Below are 10,388 nucleotides of genomic sequence, written 5' to 3'. Positions count from 1 at the left end.
TTTTAAGTTAATTTTATCTATTTGCATCTTTCAAGGAGTCTTTCCAACTCACTTATCAAGTTTATTAGAATAAAATTCCTCATAATTCCGTCTTATGATTCTTTTACAGTCGTTAAGCTTGTTGTGAGGTCTTCCCTCTCATCATTGATACTGCTTATTTGTGTCTTTTAATCAATCAAAAATATATTCTAATTTATTACAGATTCTCCTTTTTTTTTTCCTATGGGCGATGTATTCTGTATCATATATTTAAATATATGATAATTTTCCAAGTAAATTTATGTTACTGATAATTTAATTTAAATCAGTTCCGATTAGAATGATCTGTATATTTTAATTTCTTGAGTCTTGTATTGTGGCACAATATATAATCTATGACAATGAATATGCCATGTGCAATATAAAGCATATGCATACTACTATAGTTTCGGGTTTAATAAAATAAAAGATCGATTGGCTAAGGTCAATTAAAAGAATTGTTCATATATTCTATATGCTTTCTGATTTTCTCTGTTTTATCAGTTACTGAGAAGGGTGTTGAATACTAAACTATAATTACCAGTTTGTCCATTTTTTCCACATGTTAATATTGCTTTATATATTTTGGCATCTGTAATTTCATGAAAGCTGTTTAGAATTGCTATTGATTTTTAATAAAATGACACCTTTATTATTATAAATCATTTTTTCTCTAATAATTTTTTCTCAAGTTCATACTATCTAATATCACTATAGCCATTTCAGATTTTTTGAGTTTTGCCTTACTATAATAAATGTTTTCCTTTGTTTTATGTTTAATCAGTTTTTATCTTTATATTTTAAATGAGTTTCTTAAAAATATTATAAAGTGGATATTTTTCACTCTGGCAAGTTATTTCTTTTGAGTAGATTCATGTGATTTATATTTAATGTAAAATTCAATATAGTTTTATTAATTTAACATTTTATTCTATACTCTTTATAGGCTGTAAACATTTAAAAACATTTTTCTTTATTTTTATTATTGTAGTAATTTTTATGATTGTTTCATCTCTAATATTGGACTCTCAACTATGCTTCTTTTTATTCATTGCTCTAGGGTATATAATTTTTATTTTTAACTTATCACATCTTACTTTCAAATATTATATACTTTACCTATGACACAATTGTTTATTGTGAAAGGTTAAATACATTTCTTGCCATAACATTCTGACCAGAGTGAACATTCATGATAGCAATGATTAGTTACAGTGATGAAATTGACAGAATCATAGAAGGTAATTAGAAATACAGGCTGATAAATACTAAATTTGTTGAAGTAATTCCTCAATTCCTAAATTAAAAAATTTTATTGTTTTAATGTTCTATGTCTTTTACTGCAGACACTATGTTGTATGTAATGAATAGCTTTTAATAATGTTCCATGGAAAGCAGGAAGTCACCTGGTCCCAATAAAGCCAGAAAAGAGTGGTCCTTGTAAATACTATAGACACTCATTGGGGTCCTGACACAACTGCTGAGGAAAGCTCTGAATTCACTTTACTACATAACAAGGGAAGTGTCATCCTATATTGCATATAGAACAATAGCATATATCTTCAGCTGCTCTATGAGTCAGAAAAAAAAATAGGTATGTCATGTTAAAATGATAGCATAGTAGTTTACTTGAGCATTATACATCTAGATCTTATACATTATACATAGAGCATTATACATTATACATCTAGAACTCTTACTGGAGTAAGAGTTCTATAAGGACCTTTTTTGGTTAATTTTACCTGCCATGCATATTCGGTAGTTACAGAATTGTCCAACATACAGTAAACACTCAATGTGTATGTTAAATGTCTGAATGTGAATAATTAAAAGTAGATACATAGTAAGTACCTTGCCTTAATCACAAAATTGTCCAGTTGAGGCAACTTTTATTTGATGATCTGTGTACCTAAAATATAGGTACATACATAAAATATGCTTGTAACTACATATGAAAGTTTGAAACAGTTGAAGCAATTTAATTAACTAAAAGACAATCACCTATAAAGACGAATTCACTTATATGTTGACAGTCTCTGGCTAAATTGTTTTGTAATCTTCAACTTACCTACACAAATTTCTCTGTTTCTGGAAAATTCTTGTCATCAATTGTAGCACTAAAGTTTGATAGATGTGACAGGCAATTTACATCCAGTACTCCTCTATATTTCTTTCAGGAGGAAAAAGATATTACAATAAGAAAGAATCTGGGACAATTAGCAAATCAAACTCAAGGATAAATCTAGTCCAATTATACTTTTAATAGTGTGGAAGATGTTTTCTTCAACATTTTATCTCATAAAAGAGATAACAGAAAAGAAAATTGAACATGACAGTTCCACTTTTGTGGCAATTACTAAGTGAAAAAAAAGTTGAATGTAAAACTTTCCATTCTTCTTGTTGGAAATTTAAATCTGATTTTCTAATGATAGCTTTCTTTATTAAATGATAATCTCCAAGATGAAATAGAAGAGTCTTACAAATCAATTGCTATTGTCATTGTTAGTGACCTAAAATAAAATGGCTTCTCTAATGTAATATATTTGAAAAGCCATATTCTATCCGTATACATTAATTACTGGTACTGTGAGAGAAAGAGCAACTATACATTTTTTTAAATATTGTATTTTATCCATAAAATACTATCTTTAACTTAATAATAAAATCTAGGAATATTGCATAAATAATATTACCTTTAAAGCAAAAGGAGGTAGTCAATAATTAGTTTTGGATTGAGAGACCAAAAAAAAAAACTAAAGATAGTACATTAAGCTATTATTTTTCATTTCATTGAAGTATAGCACACATACTAAAAGTTGCATATTATAACCGTTCAACTTAATATGTTTTTAAAGAGTGGATAAATGCATGTATTCAGCACTTGGATCATGAAAGGGCAATTGCCAGTATTTTCTAACTCTCTCCTGCATCTATGTAGTCACCACTTGTGTAAGGACAATCACTCTCTGAAATCTAAAATGTTCTATTACCTTGGCCTATTTTTAATTGTATATAACAGCCAATACACTTTGGTGTCTGGTATCATTTCTTCAATATGGCTATGAACTTCATTAATGGTGTTGTTGATAATTTTGATTTTCAAATTCTCCATTCCGTGTATTATCACATTACATTAATTTACCATAAATTAATTTTCCATATAGCTTCTGATAGATGTTTGAGTCAATTTAAATCTTTGGCTTCTGTGAATAGTGGTGCAATTAAGATTTTTGTGTATGGGGTTTAAATAATACATACACACAGTTTTGTTGGGTTAATATTGCTAAACATTTTCCTTGAGTTACTTTACTATTTTCACTGTTTTCTTCAAAGTGGAATTAACAGTTGTTCAACGTCTTTTTTCACAATGGACATTAATTTCTTTTAATCTATTTATTAGAGACTTTAGTAGCTGTATATTGACATCACAAGTAAATTTAAATTACACTTTCATAAAGACAAGTTGGATATTCTTGTTTGTAAAATGTCTGTTCAGGATTCCTTTTGCTAAATTTTCTATTGATTTTCTATATTTTTATTATCGATTTGAAACATTCTTTATATTTTGCCCATGATTATTTCACAAACAAGAAACATACAACTGTGAGGAAAGTCACCAAGTAATTCACTGAAGGGGAAAAACCAGAAATTTCTAAATTCCAGAAAAGAAAACTGCATGTGATTTTGATAAACAAGTACAGAAACTAGCACACTGGAGAGCTGCTTAGAGAGGAAGTAGGGGCAGAACTCCAGGCAGTGCAGAACCTAGAGGGTTTGGTGCAAGAATGCCTGTAGTGAAACACAGCCAGCGATATCCAGCTCGAGTTTTGCCATGATGCCCTAGGAGACTTTACCCTTAGCAGAACTGTCATACCTGAACAGAGCAAGGGGTATCTTTCCCATGAGACAGATCTGGTCTGACCTGAGCACCCCTTTGTCTGCTGGCCTCTCCTGGGGCCCTAACTAGGTCAAACTTGCTTGCAGTGAAGCCTCAGGTGTCCAGCAAGGGTGCTTCCTGGGGGCTCCTCTACTGGAAGACCACACCTCACCACCAGAAAGCCCTAGCAGAATGGCACTTGCCAATGCACACCAGCTCACCAGCATCTTCCCTGCACCACAGCCTCCCATGTGCTGCTTTGCAAGCATGCACTTACCCATGGCCACACCCCACATTGCTTGACCATGCTACATGCACATAGGTGGACCTTGTCTCCATGTCCCTGCTGGTGCATATATACATGTGCCTGCCACTATGCCACAGCTGTTGGCATTAGTGCACCCTCCTGCAATGCCATTGTCAATGTGAAGGTGCACCAGGAGACCAATAGCTCTGCCCCCTTCCTTGTGCCACCATTGCTACCCATGTGATCACATGCATAGAGACCACCAGTCCATGCCCACTGGTTTCCTGCTTCCACGCAGACACCAGTGGCCTCATCTCTTCACCTTTCATACCATGCCACCATTGCTGCCACTGTAAACACCCACAAGTGGGCTGGCACCATATGCCTGCCAGCAACCCTCCTCAGCTGACAAATGTGCTACTGCTACTGACAAATTTAAATGAGCAGGGATTCTATTGCCACTACCACACACAGCATTTGACTAGCCTAGCCCATCTGCATTGTGACCAGTAGTCAGAGAACACATTGACCTCTATAACAGTAAGTTCCTAACATCAAGGTGCCAGAGAACAAATTAGGGGGGCTAATATCAGCACCTCCCAACCCAGATTTAGAGCACACAGCACAGGAATCCGGAGCTGAGCCTTGACCTCCTAAAATCTTCCAGAAATAAAGCCAGTCAACTAAACCTATCTCATTCAGTGATTCAACCCCCAAGAACATCAAAGAAGATAAAAGCAACAACAACAAAAAATAAAATCTATCCAGTAGACATCATCTTCAAAGATTGAAGGGGTATTAGCCTACAAATATGAGAAAGCATTGGCACACGAACTTTGGCAGCTCAAAAAGCCAGAGTGTCTCCTAGCCTCCCAAAGACTATACTAGCTCCCCAGTAATAGTTCTTAATAAGACTGAGATGGCTGAAATAACAGAAATAAAATTCAGAATATGAATAGGAATGAAAATTATTGAGATTCAATAGAATGCTGAAATCTAATTCAAAGATTTGAAGGAATACAACAAAACAATACAGGATATGAAGGACAAAACGGACATTTTAAGAAAAAAAGAAGTATCTCATAGAGCTGCAAAACTGACTCCAATAATTTCAGAATGCAATCAAAAGTATTACCAGCACAATCAACCAAGCTGAGGAAAGAATCTCAGAGCTCGAACACTGACTATTCAAAATCACTCAGTAAAGACAAAAAAAGAAAAAAAATAGAGAAGAAAACACAAAACCTCCAAGAAGTGTGGAATTATACAAAGAGATCAAATGTATGACTCATTGTTGTCCCTGAAAGAAAGAGAGAGAAACTAAGCAACTTGAAAAACTTATTTCAATATATCATTTATAAAAATTTCCCCAGCCTCCCTAGAGAGGTCAACATTCAAATTCAGGAAATACAGAGGACCCTTGCAAAATGCTACACAAAAATTTCATCAACAAGATATATAGTAATCCGATTCTCCAAAGTCAAATAAAGAAAAACGTTAAAGGCACCTAGATAGAAGAGGCAAGTCACATACAAAGGTAATGCTATCAGCCCAACAGCAGATTTTTCAGCGGATATCTTACAGGCCAGAAGAGACTGGGGGCTTATATTCACCATTCTGAAGGAAAAGAATTTCCAACTATGAATTTCATATCTAAGCAAACTAAACTTTATAAGTGAAGAAGAAATAAGAACCTTTACAAACAACCAAATGCTAAGGGAATTTTTTTACCACCAGAGTTGCCTTAGGAGAGATCCTGAAGGGAGTGCTAAATACAGAAAGGAAAGATGCATAGTGGCCATGACAAAAACAGACTTAAAGGCATGGATCATTGACTCTGTAAAGCAGCTACACAAATAAGTCTGCATAATAACCAGCTAACACCATTATAACAGGATCAAATCTTCACAATAGTATTAATTGAATCAATGCTAACTTTGTAAATAGGCTAAATGCCCCAATTAAAAGGCACAGAGCAGCAAGCTGGATGAAGAAGCAAAACCCAATGGTATGCTGTCTTCAAGGGAGCCCTCTCCCATGCAATGATACCCATAGGTCCTAAGTAAAAGAATGGAGAAAAATCTACCAAGAATATAGAAATAAGAAGACAGAAAAAATTTGCAATTCTAGTTACAGACAAATAGACTTTAAACCAAGAAAGATGAGAAAAGACAAATAAGGGCATTTCATAATGGTATCAAGGAGAAGACCTAACTAATCCTAAATATATACAAACCAAACAAAGGAGCAACCAGATTCATAAAGTGAGTTCTTAGAGACCTACAAAGAGATTTAGATAACCACACAATAATAGTAGGATACTTTGACACCTCGCTGACAGTATTAGACAGATTATTGAGGCTGAAACTTAATAAATATATTTGGGGTCTGAACTCAACATGTGACCAAATATACCTAATAGACAGCTACAGAACTCTCCACCTCAATACAACAGAGTATACATTATTCTTATCTGCACATGACATGCACTTTAAAATTGACTACACAATTGAGCAGAAAGCAATCCTGGACAAATTGAAAAAAAAAAAGAAAGAAAGAAAACATGAGGTTATTCCAACCATACTCTCACACTACAACATGATAAACATAAAAATAAGTGCCTAGACAATTATGCAAAACCATAGAATTACACAGAAATTATGCAATCTGGTTCCAGTGCTGCGTGGGCCATGGTGCAGTTCCAACCCATTGCCCTGGTGTCCTTGAAGGTGATGGTGGAGGAGGACCAGGAGGAGGAGGTGGAGCACAGCTGTTGCTCTGGCAGTCGCTCTGGCAGTCCAGCAGGGCCTGGCCTCAAGTTGCTGGAGGAAGACTAGGAAGGGGACTATGAGCTTGACAGCAAGGCCCTGGAAGAGCTGACTTTGGCCAGCACCCAAGCAGAAGCCAGAGAAGAGGACCAGCAAGTGAAGGAGATCATGTGCAGGGATAAAACGATCCTGAAGGAGAAAAGGAAGCCAGAAGAGAAGCTGTTCATTGAACAAAAGAAAACAAAACTCCTTCCAGACACTATTTTAGAGAAGTTAATGACAGCTTCCCAGACTAACATAAAGAAGTCGCCAGGAAGGGTGAAAGAAGTTAATATCTAAAGAAAAATGAAGACTGTGAAAAAGGAAATGACTCTAAGAAAGTTAAAGTACAAAAAGTACAGTCTGTCAGCCAGAATACAAGCTACTTGGCCTTAAGGCTATAAGACAAGCGCTGAGAGATTCAATGCAACAAGCAGCACAAGCCTTCATCCATCATTCTTTAGATGGGCCAGGAACCAACAGGACTACTATAAATAAGTTCCTGTCTCTTCCCAACAAGAAGTTACCAGTGAAAAGGGCTGCTGTCCAGTTTCTGAATAATGCTTGGGAAATGCAGAAAAAACAAAATCCTGAGGTTTAAAAGCCGGTGGATGGTCAGAAAGATGAAAACTAAGAAGTAAATGAAAGCTAAATGAAGACTCTGTACTTTTGTTCCTGACAGTTCACTTAGCTGTTCACTCATCGCCTGCAGCTCTCGTCCAGAGTGGATCATTCTTTCTATGGTGGCCTGACCTCCTCCACACACTGGCCTCTCAACTGACTTGAATCACCTTCTGTAAGAAAAAACAGACAAATATTTTACTACCTTATGGAATGGAGTATGATGAAGACATGAACATATATTACTTATACCATTTTTTACATTTTAGTAACTACTCCCTAATATTTCACCTAAATATGCAGATTGTTAAAAATTCATCTTTAATTTAATATGAAGCTGCGGCTAAAATAGATACTTTATTGACCCCTTAAGAGTCTAGGATCCGGTATTTAGCATGCAGTTGAGAGTTAGAAAACAAGCTTTCAGTGTCAGAGTGTACTTATGTCAGAAAAAATTTTAGAAAAAGTGTAATTCCCTAAAACTACAATAAGCAACATTAAAAAAAAAAAAGAAAAAAACCCATTAATAATAATGCCCCTCAGGCTGCCTTAACTGACATGTAGAGGTGGAGTAAAATGTTCCTGAAAGCTAAGAGAAGCTAAATGACTACAATAAAAATACAAAAGACAGCATATTATACTAATTGAAAGGATTAAATGCACTACTTTTAGAAAAATACCACTTTGAGAAAATAATTTTATGTATATTGATTAACAACAAAATAATTTAACTGTAAATTGCTAATAATATATAAATTATTAATAGTGAAGAAATTAACAATGATGATGATGGCTAATATTTTCCAAGATTGTTCATTTAGTTTGCACAACAACTTATGAGGTTGTTATTATTATACAGCTAGTGCTCGACTTACGACCACGATTGGTTCTGACAGGCCGGTTGTAACACGATTTGGTCATAAATTGAGTAGGCTATATGTACAGTACTGTGAAATGATGTTATAAAAATCTTTAAGTCATATTTTATCATAATTTTCTTTCATTATTATTTATCATAATTTTCTTTGTTCATTTTATGCCATTTGTATCATCTCTACACCATTTTGTTTCTTATTTTTACATTCGTCAGGTTTAAGTAAAACACTACATTACCGGTACAACTGGTTTAATATTTGCAAAACATACAAAATTACAAAATACAGGTGCACACAAAAATACAAAATACAGGTGTAAAAAATACCATAGGAAAGATTTTCCCAATTGCAAAACATATCAAGATATATAAACATGTAGGAAACATTTTATTGGCCGCCGGTGCTTTGGCTGCAGGTCGTTGATGTCGTCATGGCAGCAGTTGGGGTTACCGGAGTTGGTTTTTTCATAAATATGATGAGCTTTGTCTGAATTGTATGTTTCTTTTTTTCTTCATCAATTTCACGATACGGACGAAACACATCGTGCGCCATCCTTTCAATCCTTGCAAATTGTTCGATGTTTGGGTCCATTACTTCGAAATGTATAAGAAGTTTATTGGGAGGGGTTTGATGAAAAATATCCAAGACACAAAACACAAATTGCTGTACCGAGTCTGGGATAACTGTTGAAGTGGTGCACGCAGAGATGGTACTGCTGCTGGAAGCTGGTCCGCACTGTCGTGAGCCCAGCTGGGCAACGTTTGCGCTGCCAGATGCAGAGCAGTCGTGGCTAGCGATTGTGGTCGTAAAGGCGAATGGTCGTAAGCTGCATAGGTCATGGGTCGATCAATACCTGTGCCCATTTTATAGGTAAAGGAACTGAGACACAGAGCAGTTAAATAATTTTTCCAAGGTCTCACAGATAGCAAGTGGCAGCTGCAGAAATCAAATATAGGTAATCTGGTTTTATAACTCCTGCTGTTTACTACAATACTTAAATTACCTTTCAGAAATAGAGGTGACTGATATTGAAGAGTAAAACAAATCTGCATTTCTTTTTAAAAAACAATTTTTATAATACCTCTCAATCTCAAAATAGTAAGAAATCTAATGTTGCAATGGAATTCCAACAAATAAGTAATATATAAATTTCACTCTCCATTTGATAGGTTTGCTGATGAGACAGTTTACTGCATAAATTGTCTACAAAATAAAATCATGTATGCTAAAAAAATTATACAATTATATAACTTCTTCATTTAACAATGTATTTAGTCACTTATTGTTATTAGTATGGACTTGTGGATATTTTACCTGATTAAACATGTTTGACATAATTCCATAGTAAACTTTTAATATGGAGTTCTATTGTTTTTAGAAATCAAAGTTATATGCAATTATATTGTAACATAAGTATTTGAATGATAGTACATTAATTCTGTGCTAATATACAAATTTAACTACAGACATTTGAGCTAATACTATACAGACGTAATCAATGGGTAATTTTTTTAAAACAATTAAGTGAACATTGAAAAACATGCTTAGTCTTCTGGAAAACAGTTGTTATCCTTGTGCTCTTATCTATATGCAAATGCATTAGTTCTTCATAACATTTAAATTAAGGGGCAAATAGATGTAAGAAACAGACATTGTAAGAAATATATTTTCCAAATTATATTTATAATTTTATAAGTGGTATCTACTATTATTTAGTGACTTTATAAAAGTGTATAATTAACCTGTATGCCTATTAAAATATATTTTAGTGGCCGGGCGCGGTGGCTCAAGCCTGTAATCCCAGCACTTTGGGAGGCCGAGGCGGGTGGATCACGAGGTCAAGAGATCGAGACCATCCTGGTCAACATGGTGAAACCCCGTCTCTACTAAAACTACAAAAAATTAGCTGGGCATGGTGACGCGTGCCTGTAATCCCAGCTACT

The 10,388-nt window shown here is 34.6% G+C and overlaps 1 long non-coding RNA gene and 1 pseudogene across 1 annotated transcript in view; both read left to right on the top strand.

Moving 5' to 3' along the window:
- Positions 1-6,832: 6,832 nt before the first annotated feature.
- On the top strand, positions 6,833-7,590 carry LOC116530545 (annotated as a pseudogene).
- Positions 7,591-9,158: 1,568 nt separating this feature from the next.
- Positions 9,159-10,388, top strand: part of LOC116530554 — a 22,613-nt gene continuing 21,383 nt past the window's right edge. The window contains exon 1 of the long non-coding RNA XR_004260058.1: positions 9,159-9,300. This is a non-coding gene — a long non-coding RNA (uncharacterized LOC116530554). The remainder of the gene's footprint in view (positions 9,301-10,388) is intronic.

The sequence above is a fragment of the Sapajus apella genome, unplaced genomic scaffold (genome assembly GCF_009761245.1).
Source record: "Sapajus apella isolate SASKATOON/1434 unplaced genomic scaffold, GSC_monkey_1.0 scaffold67, whole genome shotgun sequence".
Taxonomy (NCBI): Eukaryota; Metazoa; Chordata; class Mammalia; order Primates; family Cebidae; genus Sapajus; species Sapajus apella.
Note: the sequence above shows the minus strand (reverse complement) of the source record. Positions and strands in the feature narration are given on the sequence as shown.